Here is a 27,128-nt window from a genome sequence, read left to right on the forward strand (position 1 = left end):
GGATGACTACGGGGGCGGCCTGGAATCTGCATATCGCCCGTGTCGAGTCTTGCAGTTCGCCCGGTGTTTTGGAAAACGTGAGAATAATCCTTGCAGGTCCTTTGCATATCGCCACACCGGAGGGGGCGGAAAGGGGGTTGGCGCTTGTAATGTATACGCTGGAAAATGTGCGAGACGCGCTTGTAAACTGTCGGTCGCGTGGCTGTTAGGCGACCCTAATAGCGTGGAAAATTGTCCCGCCCCTGTTGTCCCTGTTGCCCCTTACTCGGGCGAACTTCCGACTTTTCGTGCGAGGATTCTCGTTTGCGAGGGTAAAGGATACCGGGCCTTCGCATTATTTAAATTTAATGGGTTAAAGTAGTACTTCGATGCCTATTTTTCTGACAGTTACGCATTTTGGGATGAGAGGGTTGTTTTTGTGTAGGGGCTCGGTAATGTAGGACGCTTGGGTTGACGAAAAGGGTTGCTTTGTTGGTCTTGTAGGGTAATCTGGTAGCAATTAGGGCTCTACGTTGCCGAGTCTTGCCGACGTTACTCTACCTTATCGAGAGTGTACCGACTGTAGTCACTACTCCACCTTACCAACAGTCTACCGACTGTAGTCACTACTCTACCTTACCAACAGTCTACCGACTCATAACTCTACCTTACCGAGAGTGTACCAACTCTATCTTATCCACCGAGTGCCTTTCACTTCTTCCTTTCACGAATACGTGTATTATCAATCTAACGCCCCACTATTCCTAATCTATCAACCAAAAATACCCAAAACTGACCTTCGTCGTCTCCGCTATCCCTCATTTTCGTCTCTCTTCTCCAAGTCCATCCGTCTCTCCCACTCAAATACCCTATAACCTGTGCAATATAACGAACAAGGTCCCTTTGACCAATCTTCCCAAATAATCCACATCCCCGAAACGAGCTCGAATCGAACGGTGACGCGCGCGTGTTCGAGGCGACAGCCTATCGAGTGGTCGAAAATAGCCCCGCCGGCGGGGGCGTTTGCACGACAGAGGGACGACGAACGATCGGCACGGCCGAATACCGAAACTCGGGGGGCGGATTCGCTCTATCTGTTTGCTTTATGACTCCGCTCGTTGCACCGCAACAAACGCTTCCGTGACCCACTGCACCGGCTAAAAACCAACGGACGACCGACCGTGGGGGGAGGGTGAGGGACAAACGGGCGCGGGGGAGAGACGGTGCGCACGCGAAAGACATATTTCCGCCGGGGTAAACAGCCCAACGGACAGGAGAAGCAGAAACACTGGTCAGACACAAATCGGAACCGGACACCGATAGCTGCTTGAGAAACTGCGACGGACACGGACACACGGACACGGGTGATTAATTGTGGAGAAACGGACTCGAATGGCAGCACCGTCGGGGAGTGAGGGGGAGCGGGAAGGGTGGAGGTGGAGGAGGTGGATCCCACTGCGAACATAGATCCCCACGGAACGGACACCCACGCTTCACACAAACGGCCTGCGATGGACACTGTGGTATGTACCGGGTGTTCTGGTCGACTCGATCCTGGATAGCCGTATCCGTTACCATTCGGGATGACCAACAATGGCGTGCGGTGGAGCTCGGGTTTGTTAATGCAAATTTCGGCGGGAATACGCGCGCTGAGCTCTTCACGCATGCATGTAGAGTGGTTCTAGTCGATTTGATTGGGATAAATATCGTTGTTAATATCCACGAATATTGTTGCGAAATTTTAGAATTATGCGAGCGTGCATTACTAATAACGGGAACTGTTTCGAGATGGAGGAATATACAGGGTGTACCATTCTAATTTTTCCCAAACACCTTACGATATTATTATAAAAAAAAACTGTGCTACACGCAGACTGTCCCGTGCAACTCCATCGCGACAAACTCGCCTGTTAACGATAGAGATCGGTGCAAGTAGCGATACAGCATAAATATTACACGCGCGCATAAATATTCAGATATAATCGCGTCGACGTTCGGACTAACCGCCTCTGCCATTCAAGTTACACAATCAGATTCGCGAAACTCCATTATCCAGCAATCCTATCGGACGCCTACGGTCCCCCCCCAGCCCCTTGCGTCGGTATTCACGGGTGACGCGGTTCCGTTGCGGCGGGCTTATTAACGCGACGGGTGCCCCTGTAACGTGCAACGTAACGTCGAGCCATTACACGTTGCCTGCCGGCTTAATGGGCCTCGTAAGGCCTACTTAGCGAAGGCGCGCGGGCAAAATTCCCGTGTAAACGGTCTCCGTTGGAAGAGCGCCGTTTACACTGTGATCGTCGTGGGTCTCGTGGTCGCTGCACGTGGCGGTTGACTTGCTAGGAAACGACGACGGAGGAAATCGTGGCCGCGGTGTTCTGGGAACCGCGCCAAAAATATTATCACGGAACTTGCTTGCTTGTCAGATTTAAAAAGATACTTTCGGGAAAGCGGTGATTAATCTTGGCTTCGTAGGAAATTTATCTAAGGGATATGGAGTAAGATGGATTTTAGGGGCTTGCTCGTACAGCTAAAGACGGGCCACTCTGTCTTTACGAGACGGGGGATCTACTGTACGAATGTCTTCGGACATTTACGGTACATTAGATGTTTTATATTTTTATCGCTGGAGTAAGAGCACGAATTCTGATTTGGGTTATATGTTCGATTTTACTGATAGTATCGTACGATGTACTGGGTGGGATTAGATAGAAATAGGGTAAGAGGGGAGGGGAGGATTTAATATTTATTTCTACTTTTATTCGTCTGCATTTTTTTAGGACCATTTTTCTTCGAGCACTGTCCAAATAATATTTAAACAAGATTCTAGGCAGATTCTTAGCATTTTGGTAGAGGGAGAATAGAAGCAGTGTACTTAATCGGTAAGGTAAAGCGCTCTATCGATAATATAGGCTAGCTTCTCGACTGCTAATGCAGATTCCTATCAATTTTCTCCACTGACTCGATCGGCAAGGTTTGCTCTATCGATAATGCCGGCTGCTCTATCGATAAACCTCTAGCCAACTCCCCGCATCCAAATAAACCGTTGCACCGCCCTAAACCTCCCTCCAACTTGGACGATAGACCTCTTCCATGATTCTCCGCTTAGATCCCGATGGCTAGGTGTTACGTGGTCGCTGCACGTGGTGGCAGCCTTGTTAGGAAACGACGAGGAGGACCGCTGCACCGCAATGTTCCGGGAACAGGGCCAAAAATATTATTCCAGAACGACTATGGCCGACATATCCGCCACGGAACGACGTGGCGTCCTCGCGGGACGACCACCGATGTCTCCGACCAGATACGACGCCTCTGTCCCCATTCTTACTGCCGTCCGTTTTTCCCGTCCGTTTCACAACGCGTTCTGGCCGCTTCCTCCTCGCTGGGACGACCAATTTCACGCTCGCGATTACTATAACTACGCTTCGCGGATTAGCGAGCCTCCGAAACGAGCCCTGTAGTCCTCTGCGCCCGAGGAGCGGAGGCGGGAAACGGAAATAAGGTGGGAACACAGCCAAAGTGAAATTCTTCGACACGAGTTTTCTTGATAGGTCAGCTCTCGTGGTTCCTCTGGTCGAGTCAGGCTTGATTTGTCTTACATTAGGTATCTTTTGTATCTTATTTTTCTTTAGGTATCTCTTACGAAGCTTGGGGTTTTGGAGAGATTGAGATGTGATTTGATGAAAGTCGGTCATTGGTTATCGTTTGGTGTGCCTAAGTTTGATATCGATCTTCGTATCGACATTTTACTGAGGATTCTCGGGTGCTACACTCGAAACAAAATTTTAATTTAATTCTAACGACGTGGTATTATTTACTTCAGAATTTTTCCTGATTCCTGATTGCCCTCTTTTCCGGAAATGCCTTGAAAGAGAGGGAAAATCCTCGCGTTTCGTCCCGGGTCCGCCAGAGGACTCGCAACTAGCGCCTCCTAGCGGACCCTATTTCAAACGCAGGTGCAGCAGGACTTCGCGCTACATTTTTTAACTAACCTACACTCCAATCGTACGGTAAGTGAATATTTGTCACAAACGAGAGTCCGCAAATGAATTGTCGATACCAGCGACTTGTAACACAACACCAGGTATATCGAAATACCTTTTAAGAATAACTCCGCCAACGACCGGACAGCCATTTTTTTTCTTCGTTATTAAGCGAATGGGGAGTCCCAAATTTGAATTGCAAATGCTCGCCAAGTTCTCTTACGGTCGTCCGGCCGGAAGCCACCGGAAGTGACCCATTATGCGATCTTTATTGAATTAACGGAGTTCCAAAGACTGCCGTGGACTCCTCCGTCGAACGATTGAAAGTCTTCGGTAAATTTGGAAGTTTTCCATCGGATAACGACGCTTGTTACTTCTTAAAAAGTTGCGCATTCGAAACTGAATTCCACCGAATTCTCTACGAGAGCTGGTCTCAGAAAGAAGTTCAAGTTTTAGAGAAATCGAAAGCGAAGCGTACAGTTTGGTAGATAAATACTGTTACGTTATCCAGAAACGAGACCGGTCTTACTGATAGAGGCCTTCACCTTACCCTCGGAATGAATATCTTCCGCCTGGACCACGTTCTCCAAGTACCGAACGATACTTGCTTGTTCCGTTTCATCGCCGTGTTCTGTCGAACGTGAAGACCGGGGTGGGTGTGGTAGGGGGTTGAGGGAAATGGTAAAAAGCGGAGAGACAAACAGGGGAGCACGGGCAGGGGCGGAGGAAGGGAAAGCTTATCCTAATTGCCAGTAATAAAAGCTTTTTATCGGGCAGAGTTATGCTTTCGTTCGCTTCGCTGGCCGCCATTATCTCGCCTCGCCCGCGGCAAAAAAATAATATCTGACCAACACGCGGACAGACGGACTTTGCCAGCGGTAATCTCGCTGGCTGAACGCGCACCAATGAAATTGAGACGGTAATAAATAACATTGAGCGATATTCCGGTGCGCTTGGGTGTCCAGCGTCGAGGGCTTCGACCAAAGACGCGGACCGATAGTGGGAGGACAGCTGAGTAGTATTATACCCCAGGGAAGCGGCGTAGAAGCTGCTAGTCGCGATTAGATACTCCAAAACGCTCGATGGTGGCCGTGCAGGAAAGATCTAAACTTGCAGAGATGGGATTGTTAAAGATCTAAACTGGCAGAGATGGGATTGTTAATCGATCAGGGTGATCTTTGGGAAGAGGATGCAAGACTGGACTCGGATACGCTTACCGAAGAGTGATCAATAGACTACGGATTTTATGCATTCATGATGTAGAGTAATAATAATAATTACATCCTGGACGTAACCAGAAAGTGTGTGCACTTATGCAAAATGAAATAATAATACTTTTATAGTAATTGTAAAATGTATTCAATATGTATTACGTATATTTTAGTATACATTTTATTATATATACATATTACAAATGTAATCCTTCGTTTCACCTATTCTATACATCGAACAAAAATCATCTGCGAATACCAGACTTAATAGTGCCTAAACACACCCTGCAATTAAATGGCGGTACAAAGAGCTCCATAAAGACAGCAATAAAATGATCGTCACCCCTCCATCCCGAAGAGTTCACCCGAAAAAAAAAGGACACGGTTGTTACAGCGTAATCGTCGCCCGGCATCGAGTGCTTTTTCGCGCTCGTTCCGACCCCCGGGGTCGGTGCTTGAATTTCCGCGTGGCCCCGTCGACGGCGGACAGACCTTTCGCGAGCTTGTTTATTAACGCCGTTTCACTTTTAATAAGCTGGAACCGGGCCGCCTTCTGCTGGCTGTACCAGAGGATCCCTGACTCTCGTTAAAGCCGCGGTTTCACGCTGACCAACTTTTATTAGATCCGACTGCGTGTCCGCCGGCTGTTGTTAAAGCCCGCTAAGTTATGCCAGGGGACGTTAAGCTACGTGTCACCCGGAACGATCCCGGGGGAGGCGATTCTCGACGGCGTCCCTTCTTTCTGCGCGATGCTCGAAATTATGTGCACTGCGAAAGCCTGCCACGCCCTTCGACGACGTTGCTGGCAAACCGTTTCCGTTCGAATGAAATTTAAGTAATCGAAGGATTTTTTTGGGGGGTTGATAAAAAGGGTACGCAAAGACAGGATCGCAGACCTACCCTAGAATTAGTGTAAGAACCGAAAGTGTAGGGGAGGTGAGACGATTCTGAACCACAATTTCCTTTGCAGAAATGCTGGCGAGTTCTTCGTTTTTGAATTATTAACGAAAAACCGCCGACCAATCACAGCACCCGAGTAGCGCGCGCTCAGCCGTGAGAGGCTGGCCCAATGACTGGGTGGAGCGTCCTGGCTCTCAGCTGCTGTGATTTGTCGGCGGTTTTTCGTTACTGATTCAAAAACGAAGCACCGTACGACATTTTTGCAAAGGAAATTTTGATTCAGAATGGTCTCAGCTACTCCCTCATTCCCAGTTCTTACACTAATTCTAGGTTAGGCCTGGGTTAGGTCTGAGATACATTATCGGTACCCAGGAAATCATCGTCGCATTCACGGGCTGCGAATAACCGCGAAATCGAGAATTTCACGGGGGCAGAAAAAGCTTCCTGGATGCGTCGTGCCATAATTCACGGGGCACATTCACGGTGGACACTTAGATAAGTTAATTACCTTCAGCAGCATAAATAACGACAATCGCGGCTGATAGCGAGAATGCACGACCCCTTTAATACGTACACCTGCGCCCTGTCCTATGCGCGCGATACTTTTATATTTCGAGAATCATTCCGTGGTTTACACGGTGCGTTATCTGATACGCGTTCCATAATACCCTGCTACCCCTAATCGCGTTCCTCCGCCGCATTTAAACGCTCGCTGCTGGAATAATTTTTTCCCCGTTTATCGGGACCGTTTCTGGCCACGTGTCGCGCGGATGTTAGGCTACCATTAACCATCGTCGATGGTTGAAACACTGAACTTGCAACGTGAATGTGCTTTACGATTCTTCTCGAAATCATTCTGTTATTAACGGTGCTTGTATCTCACTCTCCAGGGAGAATTATTTTAATAGAAAATAAATTTTATTGGTAGGTCAGTTCGATCCTCCTTTCTCCGATTACTAAACTGTGGATTGTATACATTTATTGTACAAGAGACTATGACAGATATATGTGTTAAATATAACGAGGACGTATACGCACCTATAATAATTACATACATTGTAGCGTACGGCATAAATGCATAAATTCTACAGTCTACCGATTACAAAAATATAACGTGTGTATAAAAGAGACGTGTCGACCTTGGTACGTTCTTCAATTTTATTTCACCCTCCGAAGGAGAAATTATTCCTCGACCCTTTGCACATTTTTAATTAAATTTCTGACGCAGGAGACAATTACGAATTGCGATTGAATTTTAAATAAAACCACTCAAGAACGAACTGTACACGATCAGTTATATTCTTGTATCGTCCTAGCGTAAACACGCGTGGCACCGCGAGGGGCGAGCAGACGCGAGAGCTCGGAGGGGGAGGGGGCTGCGTTGATTTCAAAAGAAATTTCGAAACGGCGCGAAGAAGAAATATCGAGAAGGCTTTATCGCGTGCCGACGAGTCGTATCAACCCTCTGACGGGGGCGCCTCCCTTGAAAGTTCATCCCTCGCGGGCTGTTGCATGATTAAAGGGCCTCACGCCGAACGAGATATGCCCGAAAGACTTTTCATCCTACCCGATATTTATAACGTTCGCGCGGCCAACTCGCGTAAACCCGTTATAAGTATTCCGCTCGTGTGTCCTAACACCACCTTCCTCCCTTCCCCTCGATCCTGGCACGGTGTTCTGCCAAGGGCTGCTCACCTTTGCACCCCTGAAGTCCCTTTTTTTGTTGAAAGAGGAAGAACCGAATAGCAACCGCGAGAAAACGGTGACAAACTGTCGTATTTCGGCGAAATTTTCCATTTATCTAGTTCTTACTATTATTCATGGGGACAATTAACCCTAAGGACTGAGGGTGTGATGTCGCCCGAGAAAACTGTGTTTATATTCGTAAAAAAAAGATGTACAAACATTTTCTACCGTACAAGTATCCTTCGCAATAATGACCGAAATAGCAATAAACACCGCGAATGATGCGAAACGACCCAACGAGGAGACCGGTACGATCGCCAATCGTTGGGCGAAAACAGGAAATAAAAAGGTGCCCGCGATACGTTTCGATACGCCGAAGGGAAAGTTAAACAGCGCGTCGGCGAGCGCAACCATGAATATTCTCTGTTTCGAGCGCACATTATACCCCGGGAACGTTTATACTGGCGACACTTGCGTCAACGAGTTTTCGTTGAACGTCGAGGGCCCCTGCGACGAAACAGCCTGCCCGCTAATGGAAGTCGATGGGTTAATTGGTGTGTAACGGCAATTAGCCGCCGCGACACGATTATTCCTGGCACGATTTTCATTCCGGCCTATGATAATTCGTGCGTCGCTTTGACCGTGTTAATTACCGAACAGTGCATGCCCGGAAAGTTTGCGGTTCAAAGTGCGCAGACCGGACGGGGGCCACGATGGAACGTGTCGAAACTCGTTAAGTATTCCAGTCTGGACACCGTCGAAAGAAAAAAAAAACGAAGAGTCTAGAATTTTTCAAAGCGAAAATTATTTCGGAGGAAGCCATGAGTCTCGAATAATACTTATGAATCAATCCTGTGGATTCGTTCGTTATCCTCAAATAAATCCTGTAGATTCATTCGTTATCCACGAATAGATAAAATTAAAACAAGATAGAAGTTTCATCCCAATGTTTCGCACAGAAAAAAGCCGAAACGTCGCGGAAATTGCATGGTGAGCGATCGCCCGTGGTAGAAAAGAGTCAGGGAGCGATACGATTACTTCGAGTTCGAGTTATATCGAGAACGTCGACTGGCTGGCAGTCGGAGAAATGTCTCCGCGCACCTTTCCCGTCGACCCGCAATATTTTCCGCCGATAACCGATCGACCTCTCGGTCCCGGCCCTTATATACGATCGGAGCCCACTTTTCTCATCGCGCACACGTCTCCTCGTAAAGAGTATACCCACGAGTATCGGGGAGGGAAAAGATAAAGAGCGAACGGAAACGTAACGTCGCCGGATGGACAGAGGAACGTATCCGTGAAACGGAAACGGGATGGAAACGGCGAAACCAACGTCGGAAGGGGGTGGGCAGGGGGCGAACGTCGCCAGAAAAGGACCCAGAACGTTATGAAATATTACTTTATTTGATTTCGCCGGGTTAACAAGGCGGATTCTCGATGTTATTTTTGGAGGATCCATTTTTAAAAGGATTTCTTTTTGAAATGTCAGCGTTGCTAGCGATCGCAATTTTCGATTTTAGGGGTTGCGACTTCCATGCTTTCGCGTTTCGAGTAACTTGGCCTCTTTGAGGAAGCTATTCCCGACGATCCTCGACGTCGCGGAACGCGACACCGACGACTTCGGGTCGCGGTCGCGCGACCCTCGAGAAAGTCGATATCGACGACGCGAGGCGTGAAAATTGAAGCGTCTCTCGCCTCGTTCGCGGAGCACGCCTCGCTCCGCGCGTAGAACCGCGGCCGCTTAACGCGCGCAAGGGAGGGACGAGAAAATTTCTGAAAAGCTCGAAACCGTTTCTTCTCCCTCTCGCCTCGCGCTGTGCTCTCGATCGAAGAGGAGTCCCGCGGTCTTGTTTCGCGTACGAGCCCATTCGTTGTGTCGAGTTCAGCGAACGATAAAAACGCACTCAAAGAGCCGGGGAGAGGTATCGTTCGCTTTGAGCGCGGTATCGACAATCGCGCGCTCGAGACGAATGCGCGATACCATATTTTCTTTACTTGTTAGACCGCGGACAGGCTGTGCGCCACGACGGAAATAACAATAACGCGGTTTAATGAAAGCTTTCCGGCCGCTCCTATGTGTCTTGCTCCTCGTGCAACTGGCGTGCAACGTTTCCCGGTTGCGTTCGATCGGAATAATACGAGAAGCATTCCATGGTGAAGTCTACTTGATGAGATGAAACGATAGAATATAATTGAAACTCGCTTCTGGATCGGTTAGCGCTTATTCGCACTCCTTTACGTTCAGATTTCTTTCTACTTCGTGCTTAGTTTCGTTACTCGTTGTAAGTATTCCGCTCGTGTGTCCTAACACCTCCGCCCTCTCTCCCCCTCAATTCAGGCACGGTGTTCTGCCAAGGGCTGCTCACCTTTGCACCCCTGAAGTCCCTTTTTTCGTCGAAAGAAGAGGAATCGAGGACCAACTGCAAGAAAACGGTGACAAATTGTCGTATTTCGTCGGAATCTGGCATTCATCTACATAGTTTGTTCGGATTAATTAAAATTAATAACGTCGTCGTTAATTTCTATCGTCACGCGAACAAAACTTGCCTCACGCCTTCGATTTCTGACTTCGACAAAATTGCAAACCCATTCCGGACCTTCGAAGCTGGAAAATTCTAACGAGAATCGTAGCAGTGGACGCGGAGGAGATCTCGCGTTCCGCAGTGCCACCTTTCACCGATCGTAAGTTCTCCCGGTTTTCGAGGATAATTAAGTCCTCGGGGCGTTGAAATTTATTTAATAGACATTCCTGGAAGTCAAACGAGCCCGGTCATTAACCGGGGCAAACATTTTTCCGTCGTTCCGCGGGAACGCCGGCTCGTAGATACAGCTTAAGTGCCGGCGGTGATCGATCGTCGAAAAGAACCAATCCCGTGGAAACGAGACCGAAAACGAGAGGAGAAGAGCCCCGCCGTTCGAACGTAATTTCTATCTATATACCGTAACAACGTATATAATGTAATCAACGGGGAATCGAGTTCCTTTAACGTCGGGAAACCGCGACGTGAACGCGAAACGGTCCCGTCCTTCGAGAAATTGAATGATAGGACACTGCGCCGCGGAATTACCGACGTTTCGAAGTGCATGTGTCTGTACGTAGTTGTGCGAATTTTCATCTTTTGCTACTATTTATTTTTTTACTCCGGAACCTTAAATGGGAATTCGATGAAATTTTTACCGAACGTCCATCTTCGTAATAGGTACTCATAAAAAAATTGGGTGACCCGTTGAGAGATTGTAACAGCTTCAAAAAAATTCGTAACCGTAAAATCCTAAATTCGTAAAATTCGTGGTACGAGTATTCTGGCTCTTCGCAAGCCAAATTGTCGTGCCTAACCAAACGATATCGACGAGATTTATTTTTCCTCGTACCAACACTCGTCACCACCCCCTCCCGTCCTTCATCACACGTTAATTAACCAGGTGGGCATGGCGGAGGCCGCGAGACACCCAGGGAAAAGCTATCTGGCTACACCTCGGGGCTTGGGAGGAAACGAACCGCACGGGAGGTGTAAAAGTGGTGGTCGGGACGAAGGGGAATAAGAATAACCCCATTCACGGCACACGAGATCCAGTTCCGGTCTCTCTCCCTCGGCGACAAACAAAAGCTAATGCACTTCTGCCAGATAACTGCCAGCGCGTCCCCGAGGGGGTGGGCTGTGCTTCCTCGTTGCTTTCATCCACTTTCGCTCCTTTCGTTTCCTTTCCATCTTGCGCCTCGACTTCTCCTCTGCCTTGCGTCGCGTTAAAAGCGAACGGAAGTCCTTGGAAAACGAAACTGCACGAGTGCATTCTAGAGTACACGGCGCGATTCGGGACGGAGGGGGGTTCCTCTGTGCGAAATGGATCGCAAACGTGGCGTTTATTTGTTTATCGGTGCGTTTTGGTATGCTAGATTTCGGGGAAGAATTTCTGCGGTACGGTGCAAGTGGAATACGGGTGGTCAGTTACGGGCAACGGTTGTAAGTAGAGCAGGTGTATTATTAGTCAGACACTAGCCGTACACGTGCTCAGTACGACTCAAGGGATCAAAAACGTTGACGTTCCGTCCCCTTAACCTTGTTCCACCCCCGAGCTTCTAACTCCAACAACGTCCATCTTCCTCCAAATGCGGCCAGCGAATCGATCTACCAAAAATGTGACAGTATCCGATTACAAGTCGCTCCATCGAGCGCAAAACGTATTTTTTCCGCGACGGCACGAACGCGTAACGTTCCAGGGGGATTTTCGCGAGCTCAGTCGGCCGGGATGGTAGGAAATTATTGGCACGGTCTGGAGTTGACTGGATGTTAATTACTCTATCAGCCCACCCCGTTTTGCTCGCTCGCTCGCGGCCCGCCCGTCATCCTCTCCTGTTTTCTGGCGATGGTAGCTCACGCCCCGCTTGCGGCCCGCCGCCCCTCGCACCCTCCACCCTCCGTAATTATGACAGCCCTAGCTCATAATAAGGTAATTTAAACGCATGACTTAGGCGGCACAGCGCGGATATTGGTCTGGCCTGTTCCTACCGGCAGTTTCGTCTGTTCCCAGCCGTGCTTATGCGCGAGAGTCCGCGCTCTTTACGAGCCATAATCATTACGATACCGCGCGTCCGACCTTAACTTTCTCGTTCGCGAAGGGATTCGTCCCTCGTCGCGCTTGTATGCCCACCACGACCCGATGCCACGGTTTACGGAGAAGCGGGACCTCGAGGAGTCCTCGCTGAGGGATCTTTCGTCTTGGCTTCTTCTTCTTCGTTCTCTTCTGTTCGGAGGAGGCCTAGAGAGACTTTTTTGTTGGATCGATTCGAGCGGTGTACAACATCGTAGGCTGAGAGGAGACGCTTAAGGGGGAGAGAAACTACCTCAGACAAATTTTTTCAAGCAAAAATAACATCATAATCGGTACGAGCAGTCAAAAACAGCTATAGATACCGAATTTCGTGACGATTGGATAAAATTATGTTTATTAATGACCCTGGGGGAAATTGTAAAATCGACAGTTTTTATCAATAATCATCGATTCCGTTCACTGAAACACTAGATAAACATGTTTATGTCCTCTCAGCGATGCAATATTCATCTGAACCCTTTGTTAAACACTGAATAGCATACTCAAACTCTAGAATACAACGAAATATGACAGTTTTTCTCATTGCCGATCGATTTCGTTCACCGAAACACTATATAAATATGGCTCCTTACGAAACCTTCACTCAGTAACAAATATCGACGAGTCTCAAAGATGCCTCAAGTCCATCAGGATTCAAACGTCGCCCCACGAATCCCTCATACTTTCAAAGCATACTCCCACAGCATAGTCCCACGCAACCTAAACCGCTCGAGCAATAGCATTCCACTATCAATGAATTCCACTACCATTCAACCTCTTCTGCCTACATCAACGGACTCAATCCTTCCACACCATCACGGTTATCTTCGCTCACCTCGCCCATTCTGTCACCTGTTTACGCTTTCACGCGACACACGTGGCGCCGTACGATCCTACATGCGCCACGGAAACCCGATCCTGGAACAGGAAGAGGTCGCTAGGCTGCCACGACTCAAAAGACCTCCTTGGAAGAGGACGTAACGAGCCCAGGGAACGAGGACCCGCTAAGTTCGGAATTCCGCGAGCCTCGTCGCATACTTGGCTCTAAGTTATGCTCTCATAAACTCCCAGGGACATACCTAGGTGTCTCCGACGACTGTGCGCCAGGGGTTTGTATCTGTTCCCATCCAGCGAGGAACCGTGAGGCAACACGTTACGCGGGTGCTGCTTATATCAATTGCGCGGCGCCCTTTCGCGCAGACAGGCCCTGCGAACCAGGTATAGGAATTAGTGGCCGCGTGGAAACGGGAGGATGGAAAGTATGGTCGGGCCGTATTATGCTCGAGCAGTTAAAATTAGCATACTGACGTCCACGCGAAAACCATTCGTATCAGTTAGCGTACAGCCGGAGGAACGTGGCCGAGTTTATGCCCGGCGGCGTTCTTCCCGAGTTATGCTCAAAATTAACATACAACATCGTCTGTGGCTGGTACTTACGACCATTAATGCCCGCCACTTCCAAACGGTCGATATGCGGTTCGATATGATATTTTCATGTTGTAAGGAAATTGGTTCGGTTTTTAGGAAATTAGTTGCGATATATCCTATTGGATAAAGGTTCTGTTTGAGTAGTATAGGTCAGACATGGGTCAGACATTGAGAATGCACGCGAATAAAGAATTTTAGGATATTATTTTTAGATCTACGTACAACGAATTAGTAGCAATATATCCTGTTCGTAGGTTGGATGCAAATTCTGTGTGAGTAGTATAGGTCAACCATGGGTCAGACATAGACACTTAAGATTATTCTTTCTTAATTTTTATTAATTTTTCTTTATTTTCCTTTCGACGAGTTGAAGTTTCAAACATGTTTTTAATTCACTAGCGATGGACAGCCGGCAGCCCAGGCGGCGACACGCTAATAAACGTACAATGTGACGCGTTTTGAAACGAGAATACCCGCGACAGAAGTAAACCTTGCGCTCGCGCGTCTGTCGGTGACACGTTATTATCGGCGAGGTTCGCTCGTGAAACGGAGGATTGCGCGCGATTAATTCTTTCATTCTAAGTGCGTCGCGAAATACGCTGTTGTTGCCAAGCGAAATGAAAAACCGTGCCGTCGGCATCGCGCACGTCCCTGAAACCGATTCGTTCCGTGAGCGAATCGACAAGAGATCCTCGGGAAACGAAATCGATTGTTCGCTCGTTGTTGGCAATTAACCGCCGAGTGGGCGCTCTTTTTTTACGAAGCGATGTTTCAAATTACGTAAAAACATAGCATCGATATCTTTTTTTTTTCTTTTGCTCGTTTACTCGTTCACTTTTGGTTATTTTTATATTCGATGTTATATTTGTACTTGTACAGATTCACGAAAGGATTTGAATAGTACTGTGTAAAAAGTGAAATGTTGAGACAGTAGTCAAACAGAGAAATATCGAAATTATGTTGAAATAGTCAAGTAACCTAATTAATACTGAATGTTAATACTGAACCGTTCGAATAATGCTCAGACGGTCCAGTAGTGGAATACTAATTCGATCGTCGCACCGAAGTGATGTGTTGAAATGGAAACGACAAATCGGTGTAGTGGGAGTAGTGGACTAACGTAGTGGGAGTTGGTGGCCTTGAGCCACCAATTTTCTCTTCCTCTACCACACCATTCGTCGATCATAGTCCCTGTAATCGTCCATCTCGTCAAGTGGACCACATTTCTCGATCGCCGATGACTTATTACGTAAAGAGATGTACACTGGTTCGATACCATCCTACCTGTTGTCGACCCCTGTCCGACTGCCCTACGTAAAGAACATTAAAGGACGATAACGATCCGAAACGTTCGACAGAAGTTCCCCGAAATAATGCTGCCGGTAAACGGTACTTTCATAAAACATTTGAACGGCATTCGGATTGCATGCCGCGCGGACAAAACGAATTTATGGACAGCGGGAATAAAAATACTCGACGAGTCGAAATTTATCGCGATATTTATCGAGTTATTTTATGAGCTTGAGAGGGATGCCCACGCATACACGGGCACGTGTGTGCACAACGTGTCCTGGAACGAGACGACGATTGCTCCGAGAGGGGATGAAAAATAGGTCTTATTGTCGAGAAAATAAGTTATTACGTTTAATCCTATATTATTTATTTATGCGATTAGTTAGCCAGTACACGGTGAATTTTACACATTTATGGCACACGAAGATAATAACGACGGTACGCTTTTAAAATTTTTATTCTATTTATTTTTTTTTTACACCACCGTGTAAGGTAATCGCATAAACTAAAAACGACATTCCTAACGACTTTTACGATTTAACGCAATAATCGAAGAGTATCGGCGTTGTTTTGTTCGTCGTTTAAACCGAACAAATAAATTCTTCAGGCACGGTAAATACTCGCGTTAATATCGCGACGAACGAATCCTGAATATGCGAGTTTACTTAAAAATATTTACATATTTATTGCAGTGATCGGGAAAATAATAGGATCGATGCGGAATTGTTATTAACAATTACTTTACCCCTCTGCCCCGTCGTCGTTTCATTTTACAACACCCTGTGTGTATCGTCCGGCCAATATAGCGTAAAATTAGTTATCGCGATAGCTTTTCGCGGCGTCTATTGTTGAAATTGTTTCGGCAGTAACTACGGCCGCGTTTACTCGCCGAGATACACGGCAATTTTATCCTCGTACGGGCGAAACTAATTTCCGAAACGGCGTTCCCCCAGTAAATTGAATCAACCAAGAAATATCCACGTGGACGAAACGAAATTAAAAGAAACATTATTTTGAAGAAATACACTTGATTTAATGCCATGCGAAATATTATTAAAATAGAGACGAAACTTTTAAAACAATTAAAAGAAGAAACTACTTTAGGAGTTTAGGTACTAATTGTCTATCGAAATATTTCTTTTTAGATTTCTAGGTAGAGAAAAATCTGCCTCTGCTCCGTTGAAAAAATGTTGTCACTTCGAGGCAGGTAATACCGCACTCTCCCCCACTCTCGAGTCCAATTTACCCCCTCCACACTGCCTCAAGACTCCCCTCAACGCTCTTCACCCAAACAATCAACTTTCCAAACCCCTTCGAACTATATCAACGGGACTTGTTTTTCTCGCATCGACTCTCGCCCGAACACCCTCCGCCCCTCAACCCCCACTCTCCGTCATACGTTAATGCGAAATCACCGCTTCAGGTGGAGCGATAAATTAACAACAACTCGAAGCACGGTGATGCCACGGTTGCCCGCGATCGCAAACTAATATTGTACGACATTATTTACAAGCAGAGGCTAGCGTCAACCGAGGGGGGTGGGGGGCAGCGGCGGAGGGGGCGCTTTATCTCCGCTGTTTGCCGAGTGACAGAGGCTTACGCCGACAGGAAATGGGTTCCTGTCCCACTTTTCATTCGTCACGATCGATCGTGTCGGCGCTAAGTGCGTATTACGGGGTGATTAATTTTACGCCTCCTCTGTCTGCCGCACACCCTATCCCCCCACTCCCACTCCCCCTGACCCCTCGCCGTCGAACATCCCCAGCCAGGCCCCCTCCTCGTCGCTGCACACGGTAACCCCGGTTCGCGATACTCCCACTACCGTTGGGAAACGTTCCATACTCTTTCGGGTTTTACATTTAACACCGAAGCTATTACGATCGGTCAAACTATACAATTTTGTGTATAGTTCTTACGTACAATGTACATATAAATTATTGTACAATTCATTCGTGCATTATTAAATTTAGAATTATTTACGATAGGTAGATTGATCTCTATTTAACTTTTGTATTTATATTTTACTTTGTGTATAGTTCTTATGTGCGGTATACAAATTATTCTACGGTTGTTTCATTTCTTATTCGATGTAGAATTATTTATATGTGAGTTTATCAATTGCATCCAAGAGAATAAAGTATCCTCGAGACCAGGTACAAGTATTTAATTGATAGGTAAGTAGAAACTATGGAGGGGTCAGGAAAATTATAATCTGTATTGACAAACGAATGTGTATGGAGATGATGGTTGTTTAAGTAACGCCACGAGTAATTTGCTTGGTATTTGTTGCACGCTGGTAAAGAGTTGTTTACACGTTCGCATCCAGGGAAATCAAGAATGACAAATAATTATTCGCTTCGTATCGCTTGTTTGTATAATACGTAACCGTGACGTCTTTTGTTTGCACGTGTATTGATTATTTCTTTCGGAAATAAAACGTTCGTCAATGGTGTTTTGCGTTTGGTCATGGTCGTTGAGGGAGACGCATAGTCGACTGGTGGAGAGTATTACATCGTGACGTGATATACAGTGCGCTCCAAGTCTGATCTATGGTTGGTATTTACTACTTGGTACAGTGTATTCCACTTGCGCTCAAGTCCGGTTGACGGATGGGACAGACTACTTTTCTCGATTTTGTTCTGTTTAGAGTTATGTCTGATATATGTTTGGAATGTACTACTTGAAAGGATGTAGTATTTGGAAGGTTCGATTTGAAGTTACGTCTGATATGTGCCTGAGAGATACTACTTGCAAGGGTATCTTCTGTTTGGAATTGTGTCTGGTCTATACCGGGCGTATACTACTTAAAATGTTTCTGTTCTCTTGGAGTCATGTCTGATATATGCCTTGAACATACTACTTAAACTAGTTCTGCTTGGAAGTGAGTCTGGCCAATACCAGAGACATACTACTTAAAATGTTTCTGTTCTGTTAGATTCATGTCTGATCTATGTCTTGAACGTACTACTTGAGAGATCGTACAGTATTCACAGGCCTCGTCTGACCTATGATTGTAACATGTTACTGAGAATAATATATTGTCTCGATACATCGTTACATCAATATACTCCAGACAAAAAACATTCAAAAAATATACACAATACGTATCGAATATAACCTATGAATCGATACAATAATTTAGTATTTCGTTTTGAATCAGTGCACATGTCTTTTAGCTACAGTTCCCAGCAAACTGAAGATAAGCCGAAAAATCACATGTCATTCGTATCGTTTCTTGTTTACATTAATCGTGCCCCAGGAAAGTACTTCCGCCCACGAACGGAATAAAACGACCCCCATCGCGAATATGGTCGACAACAGGGACGGGCACGATAAATCAATTCTGACAGGGAATAATTACCATGAAAATTTAGACAAATTGCAATCCCGGGAAGACACACGAACCCCGTCTCTCTGCTAATTACACTCGACAATTCGAATTATCGCGCGAACGAAATCCGTCCGGCCATCGGTCCCTTGTAAATGCCCGACACGTCCTCGCAATTTGAACGTCGAACTCGTTATTCGACGAATTTTACTCGCGTTCGCGCGACGAGCTGTTTATGTAAAATTTCGCGACGTGAGTACCGGTGTCGATAGATGCCAAAGAGAAGAAACGATTGAACGATGCTTCGAGGAACTATCGGTTCACACGCTTCGTTCCTACTTTTCACGCTCCCACTTTTTATTAATATTTCTTAACGATTTAATTTACGCTACTTACATGCATTTGTTTAGTCGGGAAAAAATGGTTACATATTTTAATCGAATTAAGTCCTTGTTTTATTGTACCTGCGAGTAGAATTTTATACTCTATTATGAATCTAGAATTTTATTACCGAATGAGGATCTTACATTTTACTGTAGAATGAGAATCTTATCATGAAATACTGTATTATTATAAAATCCATAATTGGTATATGCCAAAACTTTGCGCAAATAATCCACGAACACTGATAACTATATAATTCCAATTGCAGCAATTAAGTTTCTCTTCGTTGATATTTCGAATGTTTATCTAAAATAAAAAATCGCCTCGAAGTATGGAGAGATTATGGTCGTTCGACGTTGCTCCGAAGGCAGACGTTCGGCTCGGGAGGATTTCGCATTGAAAATTACCCGTATTCCCCCGCGAATTTTTCCGCTGCCTTTGAGCCCCGCCGTTGAACATCGGGCCGACTAACTGGCTCGTCGGAAGCGCACGGCGAATAGAGTTTAACAAGCGACGTATTTAATATCCGCAAGAGACTTTATCGGTCCTCGTTACAGGACGGGGCAAACCGTCGAGTCGGAGTTGCAATTGCCAATTAAAGATCCCTGAACGTCGGGCAGGAGCTACCCTGACGGAATATATTGGGAAGTCAGTCGCCACAAGCCCGTCACGAATGTTTCACCGCGTTCCTAAACGCCGACATTCGCGTAGGAGAAAACACGCGGGGGCGGTTGTTCTCCGAGAGGTTATTACTGGGCAGAGGGTGAGGAAGAGAGGGTTGATACAAGATACCACTGCTGGATCATGATGGTCGGTTTCATTAGCTTTTAGAAACTAGGATTAGTCTTTTAACGCGTTGACTGGTGAATGTTTCTGTTATGTTTGGAGTCACGTCTGATATATACCTGGGACGTACTACTTAAAATGGTTCTGTTGTGTTTGGAGTCACGTCTGATCTATGTCTTGTACGTACTACTTAAAATGTTTCCGTTCCGTTTGGAACTGTGTCTGGTCTATACCTGGGACATTCTACTTAAAATGTTTCTGTTCTGTTTGGAGTCATGTAATCGTGAAAATTCCTACGGAGGGTAAAATTTTATTTTCGTGAAATTACAAGTGAAATTTAACACTTATTTCTGCGACCTTTTAAAATTCTATCTAGATTTATTTTCTTCGACACTTCATCCACAAAAACAGGAAAATTCCAAGATCGCAGCTTCGATTTCACGATAACACCTCGACCTGTCATCGTCCCTTGAGAGTTCTTCCCCCCCCCCCCCCCCCCCCCACCCTAGAAGCCATGGGTTCTTTATTTATCTACTTCGGACGATAAAATAGAAACGCTTCAGATTGCGACCCACGTTAATCCCATTAGTATCTCGAAGTAAACACTGTCGGAACAGCGTCAGGGAACAATTCGACGAACGTGACCGATTATTTCCTTTTATTCCGTGCTCTCGGTGACGCGGAAACGAATAAAAAAAAAAAAGAAAAAGAAAAAGAAAGAAATAACACGCAGAGACTCCGCGCGGAAAGTTCGAGGCCCCGTAACGACTCCGGCGTTAATTTATTTCCGAAGTGTTTCTTTTACGAGCACGGAGAATGATTCTCCGGGAACTTAGGCGACCGCCCCCGATGACTCGGAGTCGATCGAACAACCTGGCCCCGAAGTCTCGTCGCGAGGGTCTGATCGCGTAAAAGCTCTTTTACGAGCGGCTTAACACGTTGGAAGCCAGCGAGGCTTGCGCTACGATACCTTCCTTCTTCTTCGAAGACGAACTTGAATTAAACTCTTACGGTTCGCCTGAGATCTCGTAAAGACTCGAGAGGATTTTCGAATACTTCGAGTGGGACGGGTGATGGCCACGAATTGTTTTCGAGGGTTTGAATGTATCAATCCTGAGGCAATTTTTTACATGGTACTGCACGTCGGGGCACCTGGAAAAATATAGAGTAATGAGTAGAGGAGAGGCTGGACGAAAGTAATTTCTATTTTGAATGGAGGTTTGACGTTCGAGAGAAGGAAGGTGGTATATATTTTTAATCGTTCGCAGGATTTATTTTGTTACGAGGAATTAACAAGGTTGAGGCTATTTGGAAAGTGGAACTATTCTTTTTTCTTATAAGTAATAAATAAATGGTTGGGTTCGTTATTTAATGGACGATTCTGAATGATAGAATAAAATGAAATTTATGAATGGAATTTAGTTCACCTGGAAAAAAATAGCGGAATGAGTAGAGAAAAGTAGGTGATTTAAAGTTAGAATCAATAAGCACCACAGCTACCCAGAGCAACAAGTTTTTAACGATCGACGAGTCCTCCCCCGATCATTAAAAACCTATCCCCATCCACTCGACCCAGTCAAGCCACCCTTCACCCCTACGGATCTCCAGCGACGATCGACCCGCCGCGAAGTCTCCGATATGAAATCAATTACCAGCCCTAAAATCCCTCATTCCCGAGGGATGCACGATCCAGGGTCACGCAGACCCGCGCGAGCACGTCGCGATCCTCCATAGCGACGAAGGGTTAATCGCCACCCGTCGAGGAATCGAGCGGCAACTTCGAGACTGCCGAACCTGACGGTGTACGGTTACAAAACGTCCCGGAAGTTCGGTCCGCGAGCAACCCACCCCTCGTTACGCTCTCGCCCGGTTAGGGGTATCTGAGAGCGCTAAGAGTGCCGGGCGAAACTTCTGGCAGCGCTCTGCCCCGCGAACCCCTCCGACCCCCTCGCGAATAGCAGTTTCTTGGCCGAGTCGAACTTGCCGCGGCGATCAAATAGATCCACGACCGGCGAGGAGGGGGAGGTGGTGTTCTCCGCGAGCGAGGAGACCGGAAACGGAACCGTGGCCTAAACCCCCCGGGGGGCCCGGTTCGAATATCGTCTTAATCTCCAGTTCGGTGGAAGCCAGCGCCTTAATTCCGGTACCGCGAACTTCCAGTACCGCCTGACAAATCGCCCGGGCACGGATTATCCGTCGACGAAAAACTAATTAAGCCGCGGGAATACCGGCGTCTTCGTGGAAATATTCGCGCCGGGTACGGACGTTCAACTTTCCCGTTTCGCGGAGGGGGTTGGTTTTCGGTACGGCGCGGTGACTGCCACCGTCTCGAGTATGCGAACGGGGGTGGGTCGGTCCGTGGCTTGGGCAAAAAGCGAAATCGCTCGACTTCCGTCCGCCTATCTAAATAGTTGGCCGAGTCCATAAATTTTCTGGATTAAGGGTGATTTCGTTTTGCTCCCTCGGAGAAATCGTTTCAGAGGGAGGACGTGTCTGGACGGGACTCGGGGTGTCCCGAACGGTGTTCCGGGTACAGGTGGCAATGAAATGGGAAGAACAGGGGGAGGGATGGCCCTCTCGCGGCGGACGACTTCTACCGCGCTGGATTAACGCCCTTAATTCTTGGCTTTATCGATAATTTGTTTTATTGATTATTGATCTTTATTTCCAAACAAACTTTCTATTACAAATACATCCACATGTGAAATTTATTTACGTGCACCTATCGTTTAATTTAATAAAATTTCATCGATAGACATAGAAGCTACGTATACGTTAAATAAATAAAAGTGTAAATGGAACCAAAAGTATCATATTGCTCGCCGGTTCCAATCGGCGTGGTATCCAACGGTGCGGGCGCAACTGATACGGGAGATTCGAGCCATCGCGCGAAAAGCTGTTGGAACACGGTTGGAAAGAGGGACGCTCGATTTTCTTCAGCATCGAGGCGCGAACGTTCGAGAAACGTGCTCGGATACGGCCTCGCTTCGTCGAAGATTAAGCTAAGTCTCGTGGACAAAGTGGCGCATTGCCCCGCTCTTATCATGGCAATTGGCTTCATTGTGTACCGACCCTGAGCCTCGCAAGAACGTTTACGCTAATTTTGTCCCCATTTCCACACCCCCATCCACCAAATACTTTTCGGCGCCGCGCGTCTAATTATTCCGCGGCGTTGCACCCTCTGCAACCCTTTCCTCGCGATGCATGCACGATTAGGTGATAAGCCGCGGGTATTTATGGCGCCCGACTTCAACGCGGAGAGTTCACTTTTCAAACCTACAGTCTGCAATTTGAGGAATGCTTTTCTTTAGCTACGTTCCTTAATGAAATTACCAAGTATGTTCCGAAGTAGTTTACATAGGTGGTGATAATGTAATTGGTAGAATGGGAGACTTAGGTATATTATTTATTTAGATATTTCAAGACTAATATTTTGAAACTCTTGAGGAATATCGAGCACACACCTTCGGGGATTAACAAATACTCATTATTAGAACAAGATGTCATATGTTCTATAATTTTATATACTTTATATCATCGTGATATTTTAACGAAACCGAACTATAAACAATTTTTGTTTTGCATGAAATCCAGAATTTTTAATTCGTGTCTCAAGAAGTTAACAGTTTTTTATAATTATTTCAAATATAAGTAATAACTCTAAGGGTACTTTGAAGAACTACATTTATTATTTACTTTTGCCCTATGAACATCGAACAAAATTATTCCGATAGCTACCAAAATATCAATTCCGATTCTAATTATTCACGTGTGCGATTGTACCAAAATACAATTTTTCCAACAACGCTAAACGACGGGTTTATTTATCGGCGCCCCCCCCCCAGCGATTATCCAGAGCCTCGGAAAATCTGATAGCCGAGACGAGGGTCGGAAGTTACCGTTTTCCATTTGTCCACTCGTAGGGAAACCTTGAAGAACGCTTCGGGAATCCGTCGGTCGGGTGATAATAAGATTTAGCGACAGAGAAAAATTCCAGGGGAACCGCACGGTCCGGCTTCGACTTTACACTCGTCCGCTGGTAGGAAGAAAGGAACGAGAAGAAAGGTACGACGATTTTCTCCTACCCTCCGTCATCCCTCCCTCACCCCCGTCCACGATACTAATAGGAGTGTCACGAACAGACCGAACCTATAATCCGTTCGCGCTAATTTCAGAGAATACCGGGAACGTCAGATTTTACAAGTTTATCGGTTTCTCGGCCGGTCGGCGCTTTCCCCTCGCGACTCCTGTTTCCCGTTCAACCACCGTGCTTGTACAAAAATCAAAAATAAAGAAACGGAAACTCCGATAAGGAATCGCGGCCGACCCCCACCGGGGGAGTTCTTTTCGTTGCGTGGCCTGCGAACGACACGTTGAAAATCATTTGGAATTATACTCTGGGGGGATCATTTCGCGTGGCCGAGCCAGTGGTTCTCAGTTCGAGGCGAGAGCGTCTCGAAATTATTATCGGGAATAAATCGACTGGAAATGAATCGACGAGTGGAAGTTCCTATGGTGGTCACGATTTAACATTTAACGCTAAAGATTGAAGTAGGCCATGTTGACCCATGCGCCTGGGAAACTTGAGTTTCCAAGGTCGCTCAATTTTTATTTACGAATAGTCCTTTTATTAAAATATTTAGGGACAATTATTGTAACGGAGAAACCATTTTACTGATAAGTTATTCTGTTCCTCCTGGTTCTAATTACAAAAATAAATTCGTGCATACGATACAATAAATACGCTTTGACCTCGGTAGCCTTACTATGAAGGCTAATTACTTACTGAATTCGTGATCACGGCAGCTATCGGATTATAATAAATCCTCGATGTCTCAAAATCGCCATTTCAATCAAGAAACTGCAACCTTGACTAACTTGCCGATACGTGAGAGAAGGGTCTACCTAACCCTACCCTAAGGGTCTCCTCTGACGCGTCTGCAAGCTCTCAAACCCCGAAGTCCTCCCCACAAATTAATCACGAGAATCAAAATTCTTAAACAATATTTCCAAAAAAAAAAAAAAAAAATAAAACAAGAAAACTTGTAAATTTCACAAAGGGAAAGGTTGAGAAGTGCTGGCCCTAAACGGTGCAAGCGTTACGTTTCGTCGTTTCCCTTTACGTCAGGAGCAAATTCGCGTCGCAAAGAACACGGTGTTTCGATAATCTTTTTCCGTCTCCGTCGACGAAACGCAGCAGTGAATCAAGCGCGTAGGTTACTCCCGCGTCGCTTTTATTTTATTCGTACAATGCCGAGCGCGTGACCGAATTCGCTCGCGTGATTCCGATAAACATTGACTTTGTCGAGGATCGTTGCATATGGAAACGTAACGGCAGGATGACGCGTAACGAAGTAACGCGTGCGTTCATCTTTTTCGACGTTGGCCTGACTCGGAGCGTTATTTCGATTCAAGAATCGTTTTCTTTCGTTTTCTTTCGCGAATCGATTCGATCGATAGACGGAAGCCACGGAAGTCACCGTTTGAACTCTTGCGTTCGAAATGCCGTTCGAAAATGAAAATTAGAGAATCGCGACGGTGTTTTAATTCTGGGAAGATACCAAAGGGTTATTCTTTAGTCGCGACTGCGAGAGAGTCCCGCTGGAAAGTATCCAGGGACACCTGAAACAACGGGATTAAAGTTAAACGCGCGACCCTAGCGCGAAGAATCTCGTTTCAACCGAGCGTCTAGCTTCGCCTGATCTGATTTTTTGGAAGCGGTGTCGTCGGAATAATTTTCCTGTTCGGGAGCCGCTTGGACTCGCGTTGTCTCGATCCCAGTACTCGATCGAGTACGTTTGTTGGAACGAGTTAACACGTTCGTTAGCGCCATCCGGTTGGAAAACCGTCCGCCACAGACCGCGGTACATTTGTAGTAATTTTATTTAATGTAGCGTATGCTTCTATACGCCTAAATATACGATGTATATTTAGGGGCTAGCCGAATACTCGGAACAACATGTCGCGTGTTACGCAACACCGCTGTAGTTAGTATTTGTTTCGAAAAGACACGCTTCATAACGTTACCACCATTGCGGTGGATTCTCGAAATGAAAAACGATATTCAAAGCTTCTAGTACGGATGAAAATTTCATTTTGAGTGATTCGATTGTTCGAAATTTGTACCGTATTCAGCAGTGACTGTAGGAGGGATGTGTACTCTGTTTTATTTGTCAGTGTTTACCATCTGGTTTTTTTTATCTTCGCTGTTTACCTTCTGGAATTTACTGTGTCGTTGGTTGTCTACTGTCGATGCTTTATTTGAGAAAGTAAATATGAAACTTAATATACCTTGTTGGAATAATAATATAGAAAGTACTTTTTAAAGTATTCTTCTTAAACAAATTGGTAGATAAAGAGTTAGTATGTTTCGAGGTTACATTATTGTAAGGAAATAATACATGTTAACTGTGTCACCTAGCACGTGACCCAGCTACGCCATTTTGGAATGACAAGACCCAACCACTTCAAAATGGCGCCTTACCGTGTCGTAATGGCGGCCGCTCGTGGCGCCACTATTTAGCGCGCTCTCCGTGGTACACTCACAATACCCATCCCTGATGTAAAACAACAATATCATCCAATGCTCGAGTATATCCAAGAGCAGTACGAAGATACTCACGGTCTTCGTATTAAACCATAAAACCGAGTTAAGTCTGAACGTTCACGACTAGCTCCCACCTCGTCCGAAATGCTAAAATTTGCACACAAACGTGCGTACCCCGTGCCACGACACGCATAATCAGCCGTTTTCCCATGGTCGCGTCGGCGCGAGATTGTACGGGCACCTTGTGTCACGAGCACTTAGCTTCCTCGAGCGACAACGAGATTAATCTCGCTCGAGGGTTCGACCGAAGGCTCTCCCAACCCTCCTCCATCCCTCCCCCTCGTCCCCGTGGCGAGAAACTTCGTCTTCTACGTCGTCCAATCACGTCCCGCTTTTTCTTCGAACAAGCTGCTTCCTGAATTCCAAAGGCTGACCCCCCCGAAGAATCGACGACGTCGGCTCGTCCTTCGTGGCTCGTATATATTCGCGGCGGGTATCCGATCGCGATAACGCCTGCGAAACGGGCGTTCGATCGTCCCCTCCCTCCCGGCCCCGCCGCCCTCCGCCGCGGGGGTAACTTCTTCCCTCGACGACGAAATTATTTTCTGGCCGCTCGATCGTCTGGCGCGGTGTTAAATCAAATTTCGGACACTGGGGGATCGAGGAGCCACGGGACTACCAGGGAGAACAACGGAAAGATTCGCGTGGGATGTATCTGTTTCTAGATTGGGGGACGTGATTGCAGATTGAGGGTGGGGCTGTTTGGTTTTCGGAGGAATTCGGAGCCCGTTGGTCCCAGAGTTTTCGATGCTATGAATTTTGTAACCAAGGTGGTGGGTGTTACGTCGAGATCCGATGGTCCTAGAGCTTCATTCGACCCACTCTTTAGAGTCTGATGGACCCAGAACTTTCGACGCCCCACCCTCTGGGGCCTCATGGCCCTAGAGCTTCCAACGCCCCACCCCTCGGAGTCTAATGGTCCCAGAGCTCCATTCGCCCCACCCTTTAGAGTC

The 27,128-nt window shown here is 46.6% G+C and overlaps 1 long non-coding RNA gene across 1 annotated transcript in view; it reads left to right on the top strand.

The window, feature by feature from the left end:
• Nucleotides 1–27,128, top strand: part of LOC128872116 (uncharacterized) — a 272,991-nt gene that overhangs the window by 224,195 nt on the left and 21,668 nt on the right. The gene's annotated exons all lie outside the window — the stretch shown is intronic.

This window comes from Hylaeus volcanicus, chromosome 2, assembly GCF_026283585.1.
Source record: "Hylaeus volcanicus isolate JK05 chromosome 2, UHH_iyHylVolc1.0_haploid, whole genome shotgun sequence".
Taxonomy (NCBI): Eukaryota; Metazoa; Arthropoda; class Insecta; order Hymenoptera; family Colletidae; genus Hylaeus; species Hylaeus volcanicus.